Genomic DNA, 20,984 nt, shown 5'->3' with positions numbered 1-20,984 from the left:
ATATCAATAAAAGGGTAATAGACAAGACATACCGATTAAATTCATCCGAATCATGCTAAAAGTAGAAAAGGTGTCACTTTGAGTGAGATCAAAATCAAGACAAATAGGTGCAATGTAGTCCCTTAAGATAGATGGAATTGGTCTCTCAAATATATTTGGAAATATGAACTCGTCTTCCTTCTACTTTGCATCATAAAGAAAAGTATGATTAATGAAAAAAATTAAAACTCTTATTTGGTCTACTTAAAAATCAGCAAGTGGGGACATGGGGCTAGGTTAAATAGAGGGAAGATCAAAGCTTTTGAGAAGGGCTTACCCTCCATCTAGATGTTCCTTGAAAATTTGGTCAAATGCCCAACAAAGTTCCAAGATAGTATATAAATGAGCACGCAAGGTAAAGTTGTAGCAAATTTGGTTATGAACTTGAACTCTCATAGATATAAGATAGATTTTAGACAAACACTGTATACTAGCATATAAAATTGTCAGAGTAGCAAAATAACCATCCAAAACCTACAACCGACATGATGAAACAACTTACAGACCATCCAAAATCACTACCATTGAGACTATTGTTTCAAGTTTCAACACTCAACATAAATAAAAACACTACCAAATACCCCAAATATACTAAATGTCAAGTACTAAAATGAGATAGGTGAAGACTTAATCAACTTCCTCCATCTTGCTTCCCTCGGCATCAACATCCTCCAATGGTGGCATGTCATGTGTCACCAAGATCGATCGTCCTCGTCAATGCTCGGACCAACTTTAGCATCCTGTGAATCCTGTGCCGAAAGTATTGGGCTCATCAAGACTGAACCCGGTTGAGAAGGGCAGTTTCAAACACAGACAACAAAACCAAATCTTTAACCCGACTTGTCATTCTTATCAAGATCGACCCTCTTCCTCATTTCTCTTCCATGATAGAATTTTCGGGGTTGATCTCCATGGTCTTCTTGCTAGACATGTAGCCAGCCATGCTTGAATCCCCGAGAGCACGAGCCTTCATGATCCTCTCCATGTTAGCTGTCCACCCATACTCACCATCACCAAACAGCGGGGAGAATCCACAACACGGTCGAGACAATCACCTTCTCAACCTTGTCACCTAGAACATCCTTGATCACCTTGCGAGACCCCTCAAACTTTTCCTTTAGTTTCTCTTTTCTTTTTTCTCGCCCCTCACTCTCATCTAGCTTCGGACCTTCCTTTGTGGCGAGACAAGCTTTTTGCCTTCAAATTCCTTTAATTGACCCACAACATACTCATCAATAGCATCAACCATGTACAAGACCTCAATACCCTTCTTCTTGAGCTTCTTAAGGAAAGGAGAGTTCTCCACAGACCTTCTTGCTTTCACCGGTGATGTAATAGATGTCATTCGGCCTTCCTTCATCCTAGTCACATAATCCTTCAAACTAGTCAACTCATCACCACTCTTGGTCGAAAGTGATACGAAAGCAATTCAGCAAGCTTGGTTACGTGCGGGAGTCCTCATGGATGCCAAGTTTGGGTTCTTGGAGAAAGCCTCATAGAACTTTTTGTAAGCCTCATAGAACTCTCATAGATATAGCTAGATCTAAGAACTCAAAACTCTATTATACAGATAACTAGATCAGTGAACACAAAAGTCACTACAAGACAAACATGAGATAACATTGTTCATACCCCTGCGTCAAGAGCAATAGGCCTGCCAAGGTGGTCCATCTCAGATTCAAGTTCATCAATGGTTTTGTTAATCAAGGATGTGATATTTGGTATGCATGCCCTAATAACTGCCTCCAAGTGCTGCAAAACATAAAAGTACAAAAATGAGTTTCCATATTCATGATACCATCCAAGTGTATCATATCCTTTTCTGTGAGAACCATATAATCGATAAAGGGAAACAAAACTTATTAGTATCTTACCTTTTGTGAAGTTTTGCGAGATATTCGGACCCATTTTACTTGCTAAGTTAATGCATTATCGGGACTACTTGCAAAGTATTCGCTCCTACTACGCCGTCGTGCGGCAATCATGTCCACATTTCTATTGATATCGTCCCCGAGAGCGATTCACAACTCCTACCAAGGATGTTGCAGCCTATATGCTCTTCCTTCAAGAACCTTTTGGTTTCACCAATAAAACAAACAAATACATATGTTTTAAAGTCAATCCAACAAAGTAGAAGCACCCCAAGAAAGGTAATAGGAGAGGAGCAAAATAAGCTAAAAACAAATATGAATCTGACAAGTGTTGTATCTTTAATCAAAGATATATTAAAATCCAAGAGATAAAGAAATTATTCTTCACCAATAACTTCAACAAATCTGAAGTGTTGGGAGAAACTTCACCGATAACTTCAACAAATATGAAGTCTTTGGGAGAAAGAATTTTAGTGAAAAATTCAAAATATGACCAAAAGAGTTCTACTTTGTGCGGTTAATGGGCGTTCACAATGAAAAGGATCTTAATACTTACATCAACAAAGCATTTGTTCCCTTGTCCATCAAATCTAGCTTTGTCAACACAAAGAAAAGTCCTTTCACCGAGCAGATTGAGAGAAAGTATATTCACAATTTCAAAAAAATAGTACATTGACATTGTGGTAAAGATTCTGACAACTTGTATAAAAAAAGCACCGTACACATTTGCAACTTGTATAATGAGTCTCCATTCACATTTGAGATATATCACATGCGGTGTGTCCGTGCGTGCTTTCGACATGGACACGTGAATCGATATCGACACGGACGATACATGGGACGGATAATTTTAAAGTAATGTCGGTAAAATAGCTCTTACCATATCAATCAAAATAAAAGAGGGCTCACTAAAACAAGCTCGAACCTTAGAAATTTCAGCAGAAAAAAGTGTTCATAAGAGAGTATTCTATCACAACCTACGACCACAAAACACACAGTAGCAACAACTCCATATTTTCTTTTTCTTTTTTCTCTAAGCACATTAAGATGGTCATTACCAAGGCTTCAGCCATGGTGAACCAAGATGACATCAACGTATCACCAAAGAAATTAGTAGAAGATTAACAGGAGAAAGCGATTCGAGAACAACGGATCATCATGCCGACAAAATCCCATGATAATTGTAAACCAACATCAATCAAAACATGTTGCCAAGGTGGCAAGGTGTGCAGACTTTAGACCACAAGAAGCAAAAAAAGACAAAACCACGGCACCAAACCATCGAGAAATATAACCCTAATAGTGACCCGGAAAATTGTGATCACCAATGTCGGTTGCGGATTTGTGGCGCCAATGTCGAGAAAACATGAATCCCCAACTGTAACCCTAGGACACCGATACCAAGTTAAAATCTACATAGGGTAAATAATTACATGGGACTCACTCTGCTAATATATGAGAGTAGACATACTACAATTATTACCTACTCAATGTGGGACTAAAACCTGCACTATATCATACTACTCCTATTCCTCAACAACGACAATAGTCAAAGCGCATCTTCATGCCAATCGATCCAACTCAAAGATTCTCCATTCATCAACAAAAACCTGTACTTGTAAGCATCAAAAATATTCTCTATCGTATGGTCTTTTAAGCATTAAAAGCCGAAACTGGGTAGATCAAAGTTCGGTGGTGACTGGTGCATTCTTGGGGCGGGGACGGGCAATAGATGATGAGCCTTAGGGTTGGGGTGGTGGGACTGTTCGGGGGGAGAATCGGTTGTCTATGCTAAGAGTCTAGGTGGGGTTTTCTTTTGAGTGTATCTGGGTTTCCGCCTTTTGTTTTAGTAGCTTGCTAATGTCTACGCAATTGATGTAATATTCTAGGTTATATGACTTATATCAATAAATTTATCTTTTATGAAACGAAAAGAAAATAAATAATATTATAGGGCTTGGAACAGGTAGGCATTCTTAGCATAAATGTAATTACGTGCCTACCTTTACGATGAACCAGTCCACCATGAATACCGGAGCATCGCTCAAGGTCAAGATTTCTCAAGCTCGATAGGTTTCCCAAGGCACGTGATATCCGTAGAAACAGTAAAATTCTAAATATTAATGCTACAAGAACACTAATACGTAATCCTACCGTTCTTACGTTTAAATCAATTCTTCTTACTCTCAAAACATAATCATGCAATACAACGAGTAAGGATTTCGTTCCACTCTTAAACCCTCAAGACTTAAATAGAATTCAATTATTCAAACACAAGGAACAGTGAGAGTGATGTGTTTGGTGTTTAAACTAAAACTAATTATAAATTTAAGACAACTAAATCTAAAGATTCTAACTTTATGAAATTTAACAAACAATAATTAAAATCTAACATCAATAACTACGAAATGACTAACAACCAAGAAATGAAATTAGATCTAAGCAATAGATAAATGACAAAATCGAATTTGATCAATAATAAACTACTTGATTTATCTAATGAAGCAATAACAATATTTTAATACTTTAAATTAAAACAAGGGAAATGAAAACTAATAAAATGGAGATTCAAAACTAGATCTAGACCTAAAAACTAATCTAGATCTATCTTTTTCTAACCCTAAACTCCATTAACATTAGCTTCCTAACCTAACTGCCATTAACAAAGAGTCAAGCTTTTGTTTTATACTTCCAGATCAAAAATCGTGCATGGGCTTGGAGCCATGTTTTGGGCAGGAAAATCGGGCCCAAAACCCAATTTCTTTAGTCCAAAATGGGCTCCTCAGCTGCAGTTGGCTTAGACAGATGTTTCGTCCACTTCTGCTCCTCTGATTGGGTCAAGGCTTGGTCCATTGGAAAGCTCTTTCCGAGTCGGTCGTTTTGACATAAGGTAGGCCCAATTCCAAGGTCTGAGCCCAAAGATATGGTCTTCGGAAGTTCTGCTGTCTTTGTGCACTGTTTCTGCCTGCGTGGACTTTGACTTTTCATCTTTTGACCAGGCTTTACAAAGGCTTTGTCTTCTTGAATCTTGGCCTTTAATCACCGAACTCCTTAGTAACCAACCATTGCTCCTTTATCTCATCAAAGTGGCACATTCCTTCACATAATTGACTTTGAAGCCTGAAATACATAAAAACACGTAATCAGTATTAACTCTTACTTATTACTCACATAATTGGTCTAAAAGTATGACTGCTAAGGGGTTAAAACTACAGTTTTGGGCTCTTATCAACCACCCCCAAACAGTATTTTGCTTGTCCTCAAGCAAAGATGAGAAATTAGAATAAGTGACCAAAAATGGAGTTCTATCTACTCGTTTATTTGAGTGCGATTGCATTGACCATATGCAACAAGGCCTTAAACCACTAGGAATTCCCTAGTGGACGAGTTATAGCCTTGTGAGAGTTTTCCAGTGAAGGTACTCACAAACTTCATCTATACTACAACGACTAAGAAATAAAACTATTGTTTTCTCATTCATGTCTCAACTATCTATACATCTCACTAGCAAATACATAAGAATAACCCAGTCAGAACCCTAAGCTAATATATGCATAATAATCAATCATCTAAAATAAACATATAACAATGAGTAATACTATGAAATGTAATAGCAGGTCCGTTTGAAAACTTCGGAATAAGCGTCCTTAAGTAGGTCCTCACATAAATGTCAAGACAAAACCACTCTGATTTTTCGCTCAAGTTCCGCTACTCCGGTTAATGCGGTGGGCACACTTTACCTTACAATCTCAATGACAAACAAAGGAAGCGGAGTCGATCAAAACACATCCGCCACTTACTATCACACTAACCTATTCCTAATTGAGCTAGAGGTCTTTATTAGGTGTTGCGGGGATTAGGAGATGGTTTAAGAAGGAAGGAAATGGATATACAAAAAGGACAAGTCCGAGATAATAGAGTCTTCATATTATGTAACTTAGAGAAAACCTTGTTATTTTCTTTTTGCTTCTATACTTTGTTTCCATCCTTAGCCATATTTTTCTTTTTCTTTTCTTTGGCTTTTGACTCCCTTTTATTCTATTTTTTGGAGTTTTTATTTATTTCTATTTTTCTTTTCTTTTCTTTTTCTTTGGATGGAAACTTCTTTTCTTTTTCCAAGCAACTAACTAATTTTTGTTTTCACAGGTTTTTTTTCTCTTCTTCTTTCTTCACTCATTCTATTCTCGGACTTATTCTAGATTGGGTAAGTTGAATTTTTTTTTATTTTGTTTTGTTTTTTGTAACAGGGTAAAGGAATTGTGGTTTATGGAAGGCTAAAGAAAGGCTCGAAGGGGCGACTAGCGGAAAATAATTCATAGGTTTGAATTTTTGGCTATATCGATCCAAAGAGGGCCTAAATTCTCGCTTAGGATATGGCATAGTGATCAAGCAAGTGGACGTGTGATTTCTCTATCCGGATTTTACTTCTCCCTTGTGTCATTTCTCAAATATTTCGCTCATATAAGGCTTTAGGCTATATTCTCACAGGATTTGTAGAATAAGTACTCTAGCCTAGATTTGAAGAAACTTACTACTAACAATCATAGATACTCATGTAATATATTTATAGATAGATGCAAAGATTATTACCTACATATTAACCTAAGTTTCTAACAATTATTACGATTCAAAAGCTACATTGAGACTTCTAGATTGTTAAGAGCATAGAGAAAGAAAACAACACCAATATTCCTAAGTGTATAGCATAAACTTATTTATTTATATTTTTGAAATTTTTAACTTGAAAACAAATGCATATTATACATATCTATATCCTAACAGGATGCCTTAATTACACGTGTTTCTATGCCCCCCAAACAAGAAGCATGCTTTGTCCTCAAAGCATTTAAATAAAGAGGGTAGAAAAATACCATGGAAATCGCATTGAAATTCTGGAACATCTGCAAAACAAGGTTAGAACATACTAATATAGGAAATAAAAAACGCGAACTTCTATAAGAGTTCCACCCATTATGGGGTTAAGAGAATTAAATTGCTTGGGACATAAGCGGACACTTAACTGAAATTTAAAACTTACCTCCACTCCGCGTTTACTTGTCATCCTCCTCTTCTATAAAGAAGTGAGGTTTCTTCGGCGATCTGCCATGCCATTATAATTTGCCAAGCTTGCCGCCATTTATCATCTACGGATGCTAACCTGTTAAGCGCCACTTGGTCGGATGGGGTGTAAGGTGCAACCTGATGAGGTTGTATCCTCCACCCTTGCCAAGTCATTGCACGGAAAGATCGGATAATACAATTGGTGGGTCTCACAATTTCGACCCCAACCCAATCCACGAAACGGGCACAAAAAACAGGGAAGAAACATAGCATAATACGGCAAACTAATATAGACATAAGAAGATACTTATGCCTCATGCTATGGGCTCGTGCTAAACTAGACATTAAGGTCTTAGGAAGGTCATATAGTAGGCATTCCTCAGCTAAAGCAAGGAAAACATCGCAAGTGGCATCATTCACAGAAGAAAAATGTGACCCCCATAATATGTTTAGCATGATAAAGAATATTACCGTATCACATTAAGGGACAAGCTACCAAGGGCTACATTATATGTCCCTTGGTCCTCTACACGGAAAATGTCGGACCCATAACCCTCATGCAAAAAGTCATAAGTGTAGACATGCATATTATCTACCCAATAGCATCATGGGTCTTGTATTTCAGCCGGGCATGGCAAGTCCAAGAACAAATGCTTGCAAGAACCATAAGCGATCCCAAAACTACGTGTGTGATCACCTCATGAAACCAAGCACCATAAGTAGTGCTTTGAAACAAATCTTGAAAGATTGTTCCGGTATCAATGTAGGAGATGTCATCTCAAAATTACGCTCTGGAATAGCTGTGAATGATCGGAAACTACCCAGTAGAAAACTGGAATTTTCTGGTCCACGAAGTCGAGGCGAGCGCGGCTCAACTAGGGCCGAAGTCGCTCTGTGTATTTAGAATTCCAGTGTTTGAGCTGGTCGCTCGGCAAATTTAGAAGTGGCTCTAGGTCGATAGATGAGAGGGCGGGTCGCTCGGTATGAGGGCGGTCGCGCTCTGAATAAATTTTCCAAAAATGTGAAGGGCGCAGGCGCGCTCTGATGGGGCGCGGGCGCGCTCTGAAGGGCTGAAACCGGAGTTTAGATGAAAATGAAAGTAAAACTTGGAGTGGATAACGTTTTTTTTTTTTTTTTTATCAAGGGAGCGAGGTGGGGGTAAGAATAGGAAGTTTAGTGATCAAGCATGGAAAAACCAAACACCCCACCCCCAAACAAATTTTTGAAAACAGGTTTGTAAAAATTTGTTTTAAAACGTGGGTCTTTTAAAGTCAGATTCCCTAGACTTAAAGTGATATATATGTATTTACATGCAGTTTCCCATATATCAATAATCTAAAAAGTTGTGGGTCTTCCCACAAATAATTAACATGGAATGCACCATCAAACAGAATTAAGCTCCAAAACTTTCTACGACGCAACTTAGTTGAATAAGAAGGTGTCCAAGTGAATGATCGTGAGTAAATGAATGGTTTTGGAAAATACTTGGAATGTGGATAAGTGTGAGAAGGAAAAATGGGAAAAATGGAAAAAATGAAAAAGTGTCGGTGGCTTGTCCTTGGGTGTTACTTCTTCACCGGTTGGTTTTAGATAGTTATGAAGCATAGGAGAAACGCCAAGGTCAAGTACAAACTCAATGGTTCTTTGAAAAGGTAGAGGGCGAAGAACATTCATGATGGAAGGTGAATGAGTGACATGAGGATGTGAGGTGGGTGAATGGTGTTCAACTAGTGTTCTTAGGTCTATATCATCAGAGGCTTTGAGATATGCAAGACATTCCTCAATAGGTGGGTAAGAAGAATCACTGGGATAGAGGCGAAAAATTCTTCTTCCGTCATGGCGTCCAAGAGATGAATGGATGTCAATAGGAGAGAACTCAAGGAGTCGAAGGAAATCTTCCTCGATGTTATCTACGTCTAGGGAGTAGAAATTGTGATCCTTGTCTTCTTCCATAAGAGGGGTATCTACTAGTGTGGGGACTAAAGTGTCAGCCGCACTAATGTGAGGTACAAAACTCTCAATGGACTTCACTTCTCCTTCTATAGGCAAACCTAGTTGTCCCTGTTTTTGTCTAAACATGTTAACTTCTACAGAAAGATTTCCAAAAGAAAGAGTCATTGAGCCATCCCGACAATTGATTTGGGCATTGGCGGTTGCCAAGAAAGGGCGCCTAAGATGATGGGAATGGAATCATGAGCAACTTCGTGTCGAGAATAACAAAGTCGGCGGGATAGTAAAAATCACGAACTTTAACAAGAATATTTTCAACTAGACCCTTGGGATACTTAATAGAACGATCGGCTAACTGCAAAGTCATTTTGGTTGGTTGAAGTATTGTTAGATCCAGTTGTTTATATAAAAAAAAGGGAGTAAGTTAACACTTTTCGCCCCAGGTCTAATAAAGCGGTTGTTATGAAGGTATCACCTAAGGTGCATTGTCTGATGGGGCGACCCGGGGGTCCTTGTACTTAACAATTCCGTTATGTTCGGATAAAGAGGGATATTGTCAGATTAAAATGTTTCGTGGGGTATGTTGGTTTTCCTCTTCTTGGTGCACAACTCTTTTAGAAACTTAAGCGTGTCCGGGTAGACTTTTTATAGCTTCTAGAAAAGGTAGGTTTATAGTCAAATTTTAAACACTTCCCTAATCTCATCAAAATTCTCGTCCTTTTAAACACAACTAGTCTTTGGGGATATGGTGCTTTATCGCTATTTTTAGCAGAAGGGATAAAAGTTTTATTAGTCTTTGCTTTATCTCTAGCCGTTTTCCAACTAGGTGTCCATATTGGAACCTCTACAGGTGTAGGGTCTTCACTTTCTATTATTGGGTCTTGTAATGTTTTCCCTTTTGGTTGTGGTTTAACTGGTACTTCTACAGTTGTAGGGTCTTCAGTTTCTATTATAGTATGTGGTATGGTATCATTTTTAGTTTGTGGGTAATCTTTAGGCATAGTCACTTGGTTATCAACTACTCGCCCTGAACGAAGGGTAGTAACTGCCTGTAGGTCCCCTTGGTTTATATTACCATTACACTGAATACTTTTTATTTCGAAGGTGGTGTTTGTTGACTTAGGATTAGGCATTGCTTGACTTGGAAACACGCCGGTTTGGTTATTATTTTGGTTAGAAGACATGTCAATAACCTTTTGGCACAAAGACTGCATCATTTGCATTGTTTGTTTCATCATATTAGAGTTTTGATCATGCTGATCTTTCATTAAGTTGGAGTTTTGTTGCATAATTTGATTTTGTTTCTCCAACAAGGTCACTACTACTTTGTCTGTAGATGGTTGTATTGGAATTAAAGCTTGTTGAGCATTCATGTCTTGATGTTGATAGTTCCGGGTTATGGGTACAAAGCTCTCTATTATGGTCACCTAAGTTCCCTTGTCCTTGATGTTGAGTTAACTGGTTGAAGTGTGATGGTTGTGGTGGTGTTTGTGCATAGACAAGAGGACAATAGAAGTCGGAATGCTCAAGACTACAAAACGCAGACATTACAACGAGTAGAGTTAATGTTCATGGTGGAGTGGGTTGTTGTTGAGCAGAGATGGCATCTACCTTTTAGTGAGGGCATCGATAAGAGTTTTAAGCTTCGGGATCATGTTTAACCTCAAGAGAAGAAGGAGAGGGCCGGGAGGAATCGTTACCTCCCAATTGTTGTTCCTCTTAGATTGATCTTCTAAGAATGTATAAGCCTCCAAGGCTCCTTTACTAAGAAAACTACCCCGGACATGATATCTAGAACCTCCTTATGACGATGTAAAAGCCCCTTGAAGAAGGCACGAACAAAGCGTGTCTTTCGCAAGATTATGATGTGGGCATTCAATGAGAAGATCGGTGAAAGCGATTCGGGCCTCCGAAAAGGATTCATGAGGATTCGCGGAAGAAATGAATCTTTTGAAGCATTTCATCTGTCTTTAGTGGTGGGTAAAATTGTTCCATGAACAATTGAACAAGTTGAGCCCATGAGTCCACAGAGTTTGGCGTTTGGGCAGTTAACCAAGACGCCGCCTTTTGTCGGCTAGGGTGAAAGGAAACACCCTAAGTTTAACTTGATCCGGACTTACGCTAGGATGATGGAATGTAGTGAGAACTTGGTCTATCCTACGATGTGCTGGTAAAGGCTTCTCATGGTCTAAACCATGAAAACCGGTAACAAGTTAAATATATTAGGGGATTCGAAAATCCCCCACTAGGTCTGCAAGAACGATGCACGACTTAGGGCCATCGTTTAGGGCTTTATAAAAATCAGAGAGAGGAGTCTCTTGTTCTTTAGCCATTGATGCAAGTGTAGTGTGTGAAATTCTAGATAGGCGTGTTATATTTATTTCTACGAAAAACAAGCCTGATTATACTAGAATTAAAACTCCTCTGACAGAAGAGGCGAGGAGTGGAAGAAGGAGTACCTGAATGCCTCCTTGCTACGCGTTTGAATAGCGTCTTGTATACGCGATTTCAGTGTATTTAACAAGTTAGAAACACTGAATAACTTTAAGGAATAAAAATATGCATTTACCTATGAAAATTGGGCTGTTCGGATGAATTTTCCTTGTAGGGCGCGGGTTGGGCGCGGGTTGGGTTTGGGCGCTCAAAGGTAAGTTGAAATTACAGGTGTTTAAGGCATGGTCGCGCTTCAACATGGGCGCGGGTCGCGCTCCAGGGTTTTCAAGTTTTAGGCCTTTTATCGTACTCCAAAAAATCTGAAATTTTTACAGTAATTTTCTAAGACGTCTATAAAGTAGCCTGTAAAATTTCAGATCGATCGGAGCTGTGAAAGTCCCTCTACAGCCCTCCAAAGTTTGTGAAACCGTTTTCGGACACAATACAAACAACCGAATGGTTAACCCATCAAAACAAATCCAAAAATTTCCAAATTTTTACTGGAGACTCCTAACAGATCCTAGTTGTTCCTGTAAAACATTTAGAGCAATTGGAGTTCTACAACCTCTCCTTATTGGCTGGTGTTTCAGATATTAAGTGTTTGCAACACTGCAGAAACACACTGGAAACACTCTACTATTTAGGTGGTCAAAACAAATCAAAAACTCATCAAATTTTTACTACAAACTTCTGGATTAGGATAGATACTCCTGTAAAAATTATAGAATTTTTAGAACTCCCTAAGTAACCTTATTCGTCTGTTTTTCAAGAACATACGGTGTGAAAACTGAAATGCAGCACTATAAAGATCGTATTTTTTTCACAAGGTAAACCAACTTTGAAAAATCTGAAAATATTCTAGTAAATCAACAACACATAAAATATTATGTATGAATATTTTCAGAATTTTCGAAAATTTAGAAATACCTTCACCGCAGTGTTTTTCTCTGTGAATCCGCAGCCCCTATTCCTGAAACAGTGAACAGTTCCAAAAATCAAGAAACAAAAATGAAAAATTAAAAGGGCGGGTGGGTAGAGAATGGGGGATTGCCCCTTAGATTCAAGCAATTGAATTCTTGTCTTGAACGAGATTAAGATGGCAGCGGCGCCATTTGATATCCGTAGAAACAGTAAAATTCTAAATATTAATGCTACAAGAACACTAATACGTAATCCTACCGTTCTTACGTTTAAATCAATTCTTCTTACTCTCAAAACATAATCATGCAATACAACGAGTAAGGATTTCGTTCCACTCTTAAACCCTCAAGACTTAAATAGAATTCAATTATTTAAACACAAGGAACAGTGAGAGTGATGTGTTTGGTGTTTAAACTAAAACTAATTATAAATTTAAGACAACTAAATCTAAAGATTATAACTTTATGAAATTTAACAAACAATAATTAAAATCTAACATCAATAACTACGAAATGACTAACAACCAAGAAATGAAATTAGATCTAAGCAATAGATAAATGACAAAATCGAATTTGATCAATAATAAACTACTTGATTTATCTAATGAAGCAATAACAATATTTTAATACTTTAAATTAAAACAAGGGAAATGAAAACTAATAAAAATGGAGATTCAAAACTAGATCTAGACCTAAAAACTAATCTAGATCTATCTTTTTCTAACCCTAAACTCCATTAACATTAGCTTCCTAACCTAACTGCCATTAACAAAGAGTCAAGCTTTTGTTTTTATACTTCCAGATCCAAAAATCGTGCATGGGCTTGGAGCCATGTTTTGGGCAGGAAAATCGGGCCCAAAACCCAATTTCTTTAGTCCAAAATGGGCTCCTCAGCTGCAGTTGGCTTAGACAGATGTTTCGTCCACTTCTGCTCCTCTGATTGGGTCAAGGCTTGGTCCATTGGAAAGCTCTTTCCGATCCGGTCGTTTTGACATAAGGTAGGCCCAATTCCAATGTCTGAGTCCAAAGATATGGTCTTCGGAAGTTCTGCTATCATTGTACTTGTTTGTTTACTTTGCGTGGACTTTGACTTTTCATCTTTTGACCAGGCTTTACAAAGGCTTTGTCTTCTTGAATCTTGGCCTTTAATCACGAACTCCTTAGTAACCAACCATTGCTCCTTTATCTCATCAAAGTGGCACATTCCTTCACATAATTGACTTTGAAGCCTGAAATACATAAAAACACGTAATCAGTATTAACTCTTACTTATTACTCACATAATTGGTCTAAAAGTATGACTGCTAAGGGGTTAAAACTACAGTTTTGGGCTCTTATCAGCACGCATACCTTGAGCAGTGATGGCATTGTTCTTTTTAAAGGACAAAGAAGTCAAATTTGACAAACCTGAAAACATAAGATCACTTGTCACACTTCATATTCAGCAGAGAAGTTTCCACTTCCAAGTGCCCAGAAATCCAAAACAATAAAATTGTTATTATAGCATATTTTCAAAACAAGAAAAGTTGCAAGTGGAGCAAACTAAAGCAGCAGAAAATTTGTCAACAATTGTTGAGAACCAACTCAAATGTTATCTGTTTAGCATGAAAATCATTCACCTATTACATGCTTACCTTGGCATTGGAAACTTCAATATAGGACCTAAAGTTGCATTTACACATCATTTACCCTCGCTGTTAATCCACCATTTTATATAATCTTCTCAAAAAAAAATGCAACCCACGCTTATATATAATTTGCCACTCGTTTTTATATAGATTAGTTAAAATTAAGTAGGAGGTACATTTCCAGACCAAGACAACAAATACCAAGACAACAAATACTGCACCATTTCCTTAAGCTAGGAGCCTAATGAAGCTCAAATGGATTGGTGGTTAATTTGCACCCCATCTATGCTAAGGCACCATCAAAGCATTGAAACCCATATTTTTTGAACACCAACGTCACCACCTTGCCTCGCCTCTCACTAGTAAAGCTTCCCCAGTCCTAGCCCTAGCAGTCCTTGGCGCCGCAAACATAGTGCCTATAAATCAGATTTTTTATTTTTTTTATTTATTTGGTGGTGGTGGGCGGTGGGGTTGGGGAGCACATTTTCTATTGAAAAAGGACCCGCCCTATAACCTTTAAACCCCATCGTGTGTGTTTTTTCCAATCAAAATCTGATGGTTAAGCGGGTCAAAAGCGAGGGGGCCTAAGGTGTTTTGTTTAGTGGGTCAGCTTTGCCTTATGCTTTTAACAACATACAATCCCTAATATGTTGTTACGGGTTTCACAACCCGGGACCCCTTTCCCAGATTTTCAGAGATATGCTAAATCGTAATTTACAACTTGCTATTTTATAGAAAATAAGTTGTATCCGAAAGGTTTTCATGTAAAACCGGGATAGTCATGTAGTAAACAAGATATACTTCATCGACGGATATACTTCCGACCGGGATAGTCATGAAAATCCCGAAGTTCTGCGTGAGTCATTCAATAGGTGGGACACTTTGTTAAGCCCACCCGAAGGGTGGAAGGCCCTGTAGTGTAGTGAGAGAAGGCAGAACTAATTAAACAGTTCTCTTTTCTCTCTCGAACTTTTCTTCTTCGACACCGTTAGCAATAATATAACTCAACCTGTTTTGAATAATCTTGAAGAGTGCTCTTTAGAGTTTTATGTTCGAGACGTTTGGATTGATGCGAGAATGTGACAATTGGAGGTCGACAAAAAACAGACAACCACACAGCGTGAAGGTAAACTATTGATGACACCGACCATACTCAAAAGCAGAATAAAATCGGAAGAACATAGCATGATCCTAGTATTTTTCCTAGATGAATTGGATCAACCGAAGTGGTAAGAGGTAGGAACCAAGAAATTGGCACAATAAAAGGTCATGCAAAGGAATAGGACCTTTTACCTGTTGCCGAAAGTGATGTCGCGGCAAGAAAAAGAAGATTGCTTTCGACCTCATTAACACTATAACATATTATCTTCATAGAAACGGGAATCCACTTTTCGGGCTTACTTCAAACGGATGGATGCTAGGTCTCGAAATTAGAACCGCCTACACGGGATTCACAACACAAGGAAGACTCACCCGAGAATGTACATGTCTGCGGGTTCTTCCAAACAAAGCCAGCCATCAATCTCAAGATTCTCACCGGAGGTCGTCCAAAGAACATTCCACGTACCTATCATTACCTATGGACCACCAAAATCATCACCGACTTCATAAAAGACTTAGTAAGGCCATCTTATTATATCAAATCAATGGTTCAAATATTTCACCAATAGAAAGAATGGAAGCCTAGTAACACATATTGGCATTCATACCTCACATCCTTTTTGTGTCTATGTCTTGAACGCAGCAGAGTTTCAAAATTTCTTCTTTTTTTTCTTAACAGATGTCCCTTTAGTGATATCCCTGAATAGATCAAGTACAAAAGTTATTAACATGACTTTGAGTACATAAACAGTCCAATTTAGTGTATAAAAAAAGTAACCCATCTCAGTTGGATAGTTTAAAGATTAACGGCAGTAATAAGACTATTTGGATATTATCAATGAAATATATGGGAAAAAGGAAATTATGGTAACCAAAAGGTTATTTGGTCTCTTTCTAATACTAGCATGCAAGTCTTTTTGAGACGACAACTGTAGAGTAGAAAGGCAAAACACTAAAGTTTTATAGATGTGAGGTGCTTTAAGCACCAACTCCTCTTATAAGATGGACATGATTCTAAAATGAAAAAAATAAGGGGCGGAGGGTGGGTAGAACTGTCTCTCCCTGTGGAGCAAACATGGCTAACTACAAGTATGCCATATAAAGAGGTCTACTTTCACATATCCGTCATCGCTTTCTATTTATCGGCTTCAATTCGACAACTATATGTTGCCATGATATCGGGAGATCCTAACAAGACAAATTGCATACCTTGATATATTTAGAATAGATCAACAATACTACCGGAACCATAGAATTAGTTTGAATGATAGAAGAAACCCGATAAAATGTGATTTTCTGGAAACTCTCTCGCTTCACATTCGAATAAAAGTTCCCGAGGAGGCGGCGACTTATAAAGCCATTGTGACAAAACAAAACATGCACACTCAAGGTTGGGGAAAATCCATGTTCATACTTTTGAAAGCCTCGACTCCCAAGCAAAGTTTTGTACATCGACAACTTCAGCTCCTATTAAGGACAAATACAAATGAACAATCAAATAATGAAAACCGTAATTATCAAACTAATTCCTAAAATTATCAAGTAGTAGTTAGAACTAATGAGTAACAGTGATTTGGTTCGACATAAAAGGAAATACAAAAAAAGGTGAAATAAATACCGTGTTACAGCAGTAGATCATCTGCTTCACTCCCAAACTTTGATATATTTTAAAAAGAATTTTAATTGCAATACCCTATACTCTTCCCTTTACCCTCCTCCTTTATCCGGGCTTGGGACCGGCATTGTAAAGCTAGCGACAACTTTACAAAGGCGGAGTTAAAAAGTGTTGGCCTGCAAGAAGCAATAGAGAACAATCAGTATGGATATATGAATAATGATCAGTTCTAAAGCCTGCAAACGTATCAATAACAAAGCTAAGAATAACAAAGAAAACAGATACATATAGCACCAAGTGGAAGAATTTAAACCATTCACCATTCATTGAATCCAATTCCAACTAACACAACTGCCCAAACACGCATAATTAAAAGGTCTTCAAAATTTAAGTGTTTTCAAACAACAAAAAACTAGCTCTTAAAATTGAGTGCACATCACAACTTAATTAAGGAATTGGTTGGCCAAGCCACAAAACTAGAGAGCGGCATCTTCTATCGTCTTCAAAGCGTTATTCCCCTAACAAGTAGCGCATCCTTTTTTGAATTGCAACTTCAATAGAAACCTTTGAATAACCGGGCCTAAAGGCTTAGTATGCCTTTGTAGGCTCTTTGGATCATCGGTATACCACAATCCTTCCGCCACGACATCTTGAGGGAACAAGTCTAAACAACTTGCACTTCACAACTTTGGATTTAGTACCCTGTATGAAAACAAAAGATATACATACATGACTCTAGAAATTCACATGTTAAATGAAATAGCATTTAGCAAGGATAACATACTGAAATCAGATTTTGATTGTTTTGGGGGATGGACTTTGATGGTCACGTTGAGCGATGAGTAGGTCTTTGCGTAGATACAACTTTGGATTTAGCCCCACCCTGTACGAAAACATGAAAGGGAAAATATAAAAAAGCAATGAAAATTTCAAATTTAATGAAATAGGATTTAACATGGAAAACTTACTGAATTTTGATTGCTTGGGGCAGATGGACTTCGGTGGTCACGTCGACCCTCAAGAGATCTTTCAGTAGACACATCTTTCGATTTAGTCCGTCCCTGTACGAAAACATATAAGGAAACAATAATATAAATGTAAATCTAGGAATTTGAAATTTAAAAAAAAAAAAATAGAATCCAACATTGTATACATACAGAATTCAGATTGTGATTGCTTTGGGAAGATGGACTTTGAGGGTTCATTGCCACCTCTGGAGAAGGTTGAACAGACGAATGGTTTGGCTGAAAATAATTTTGATGTTAGTAAATCAAAACAAAAGTATATATGGAATCCCCAAACAAATTGGAATACCTCTTCACTATTCAATAGTTTGGCAACAAGTTTCTTGACAGAAGACATTTCTTCCAATACATCATCATATTTCTCCTGCAATTCACTCATCCTCCCATTGCATTGTTGGATACCATACAAAGTAGATGGAGTAACTCCATATCCCACTCCACGCGCACGCCCATTAGGATCAGGACCTAAAACTTGTGAGAGGGCATCTCCTCTTCCACATTCTATATCACAGTCTATTTCATTCAACATATCCTATAACAGAACAACAACAACAACAACAATAAAAAATATAACTAGAGTCGCATGGAAATCGAATAAGCATGCCTTTTATCTTAGAAAATATTTTATGAACAGTGAACGACATACTATTTTCTCTTTAGCAAACTCATTTACTGGTTCTCCATTTTTCCTCTTATGGCCTGCAACCCATACAGTACCTCTTGTAACAGGCTTACCAATCTTACCCTTTTTACGCCTCTACAAAACAAGTAAATAAAACATTTCACATATATATATTAAGTACTCTTAAGGGGAAAAATCTTCACAAGTCAAAAATAGATCATTCAATTACCAGCTCATTTTCCAATCTTGTATAACCTCTACGACTACAAGTATGGGGCATCTTGTGGTGTTGAAGCGCCTTCTTCCCATTTTTTTCCCTTAGTTTCTACAAAAAAATAATATATGAGTCTTGATATGCAAAATGGATTTTATAACCAATATAATGTATGATGAATACCTTGTATCCTTCGCGTGAACAATTTGCAACAAATGCTTTCCAATCAGGTAGCTTTACATCAGTTGGGCAATGTGCAATTCTAGCTTGGTCAGTATCATATGCATCATAAATTCCTGATCTCAATTTTATTTTGAACCCACGCCAGAGCTTCCCAATAGACTTAAAAGTCTGTTTTCTAGCACGTTCTGGTGCTACAAAATGTTGCTGTAAAAAGATACATAAACAAATATTACTATATTTCTTTAATAATATATAACTTGCCATGTAAATAAAGAAATTTACCTTTATAACAGTCCACATTTTGTCTTTAATCTCAGGTGTTACTTTATGCCAAGTAGGATAGCCAATTGGAGCGCGATCCCTTGCTACTTTGCCCAAGTAACTGCTGTATAAGTTCGAATTAGGACCTATAGGTAGACCTTTTTCATTAAAGTCAAGCACAAGTTTTTTTGAACTTTTTGGATCCAATTGATTCAGTTTTGTCGGCCCCCTGGTGTTGGCTGGCTGAGGATCATTCGAACCTTCTGATGCATTACCTTCTCCTTCGTAGTCATTTTCATAGTGGTTTTCCAACCATTCGTCATCTTCCATTTCCAGGTCATGATTTCCATTTTGTTGCTCACTTGGTAGCTTTTCCATATCCTGATTTTTATTTGGTTGATCCCTTGGCAACCTTTCCACTTGAACTTTCTTACCATAAACTTTATTTGGACTTTTCAAACCTTGTACATGACAAAATAAATTGGTATAAAATACTCACAACCGCACCTTAATGACACAATCACAACCGAAGCATAATTATTTTTCTAAGTGGAAATTAACAATATACACAAACCTGAATGTGCACGCCCACTTTTCTTAGATGCTTCTACAAGTGCTCTTTTAAACTTTTGAACCTTAGCTCTTGCCACTTTTTGGTACTAGAAAATCCAAACAAACAGAAGAAAAAAAATTAAAATACTACAAATACAAAGACGAATAAAAAATTGAGAGAATCAAAATATCTTACCGGGGTTAGTTCTCTAGTCTTTTCCTTTGCCATTCTTCACATGCATTGAAAAGATTAGAAAATACGTATAGCAAAAAGCAAAACAATCATATACATGGCACTTAGATAAAATAAAGTACATAATTTGATCATGACCATAACACAACATGCCTTGCACCATTATAAGAAGCACTCACAAAACAAAATAAAGTCAATAACTAAATAGACAAAAACAAAAACCACATAATAATCAGTCTAAATGGACAAAATGAAAACAAACAGACACAATTACACTCTATTTCTTTTTTTTTTTTTGTAGCACCCAAGTTCCCTCACAATCTTGACGCTTATAGACTTAGCCTTCTACGTCACCTTCGATGTCATTAACTAGCTCCACACTTGCAAAAGGTGGTGGTGCAGACACATTGCTAAGGTCCTCCTCCGTACTACATTCAAAATCACGGAATCCTCGAGAAGGTGCTTTCAAAACCACATACCAACTGCTGTCATGTGATTCTCGTGAGTAGAAAACTGGTTCAGCTTGGGATGCAAGGATAAAAGGGTCTTGCTTGTGTGTTAAACTTTGATGCAGATTAACTAACGTGAATCCCTCTTCTACTTTGATCCCACTTCCTATGTTTGCCCAATCACAATTAAATAATGGGTATTGAAAAACACCATAATCTAGCAAAATTATCTGTTTTATCACACCATAATATGTCACATCTTCCTCGATTTGTCTGGTGTCTTTAGCACTTGCCCTACACAAGCTACTAGCTGACAATGACACTCCAGAGTTTTGAGTTCCTTTTTCTCCATCCTTTATGTGAAAGTGGTAGCCATTTATCAAATAACCTTTATAGCTCCAAGCATCACAACGAGGTTCATCCGAGAGCCAATCCAACATATCAGATACATGTTTGGTTTTTTTCTCATTTTCAATCTAAAGACAAACAAAAATTGAAAGTCAAAGTCTTACATCAATTAAAACTTCTATAAATTTAGATAACAAAACCTGCTTCTTCACCTCAAGCTTAAACCACTCACTGAACGTTTTAGCATGCTTTGCTCCTAAAGCACCTTCATTTCTTTGTAAGCGAGGTTCCTTGCGGATGAGCATTTTTTTGTGTCTTCTGTTTAAAAAGGTGCTCATTAATATATATATATATATATATATATATATATATATATATATATATATATATATATATTAAGTTGTCACATTAAACATATTAACTTACTCAATGTACGGCTGAACTTCCTCGAAATTGAACAAAATGCAACGATGTGCTGCTTCAACCATGTCTCTTGTTAATGTAATAATTGTCCCCTTC

At 37.5% G+C, this 20,984-nt stretch overlaps 1 pseudogene; it reads right to left on the bottom strand.

The window, feature by feature from the left end:
• Positions 1-449: 449 nt before the first annotated feature.
• On the bottom strand, positions 450-18,545 carry LOC147475320 (heat shock protein 82-like; annotated as a pseudogene).
• Between the last annotated feature and the right edge of the window lie 2,439 nt (positions 18,546-20,984).

Source organism: Coptis chinensis, chromosome 9 (genome assembly GCF_015680905.1).
Source record: "Coptis chinensis isolate HL-2020 chromosome 9, ASM1568090v1, whole genome shotgun sequence".
Classification (NCBI taxonomy): domain Eukaryota; kingdom Viridiplantae; phylum Streptophyta; class Magnoliopsida; order Ranunculales; family Ranunculaceae; genus Coptis; species Coptis chinensis.
The sequence above is the reverse complement of the archived record's forward strand: the minus strand, read 5'-3'. Positions and strand labels throughout refer to the sequence as shown.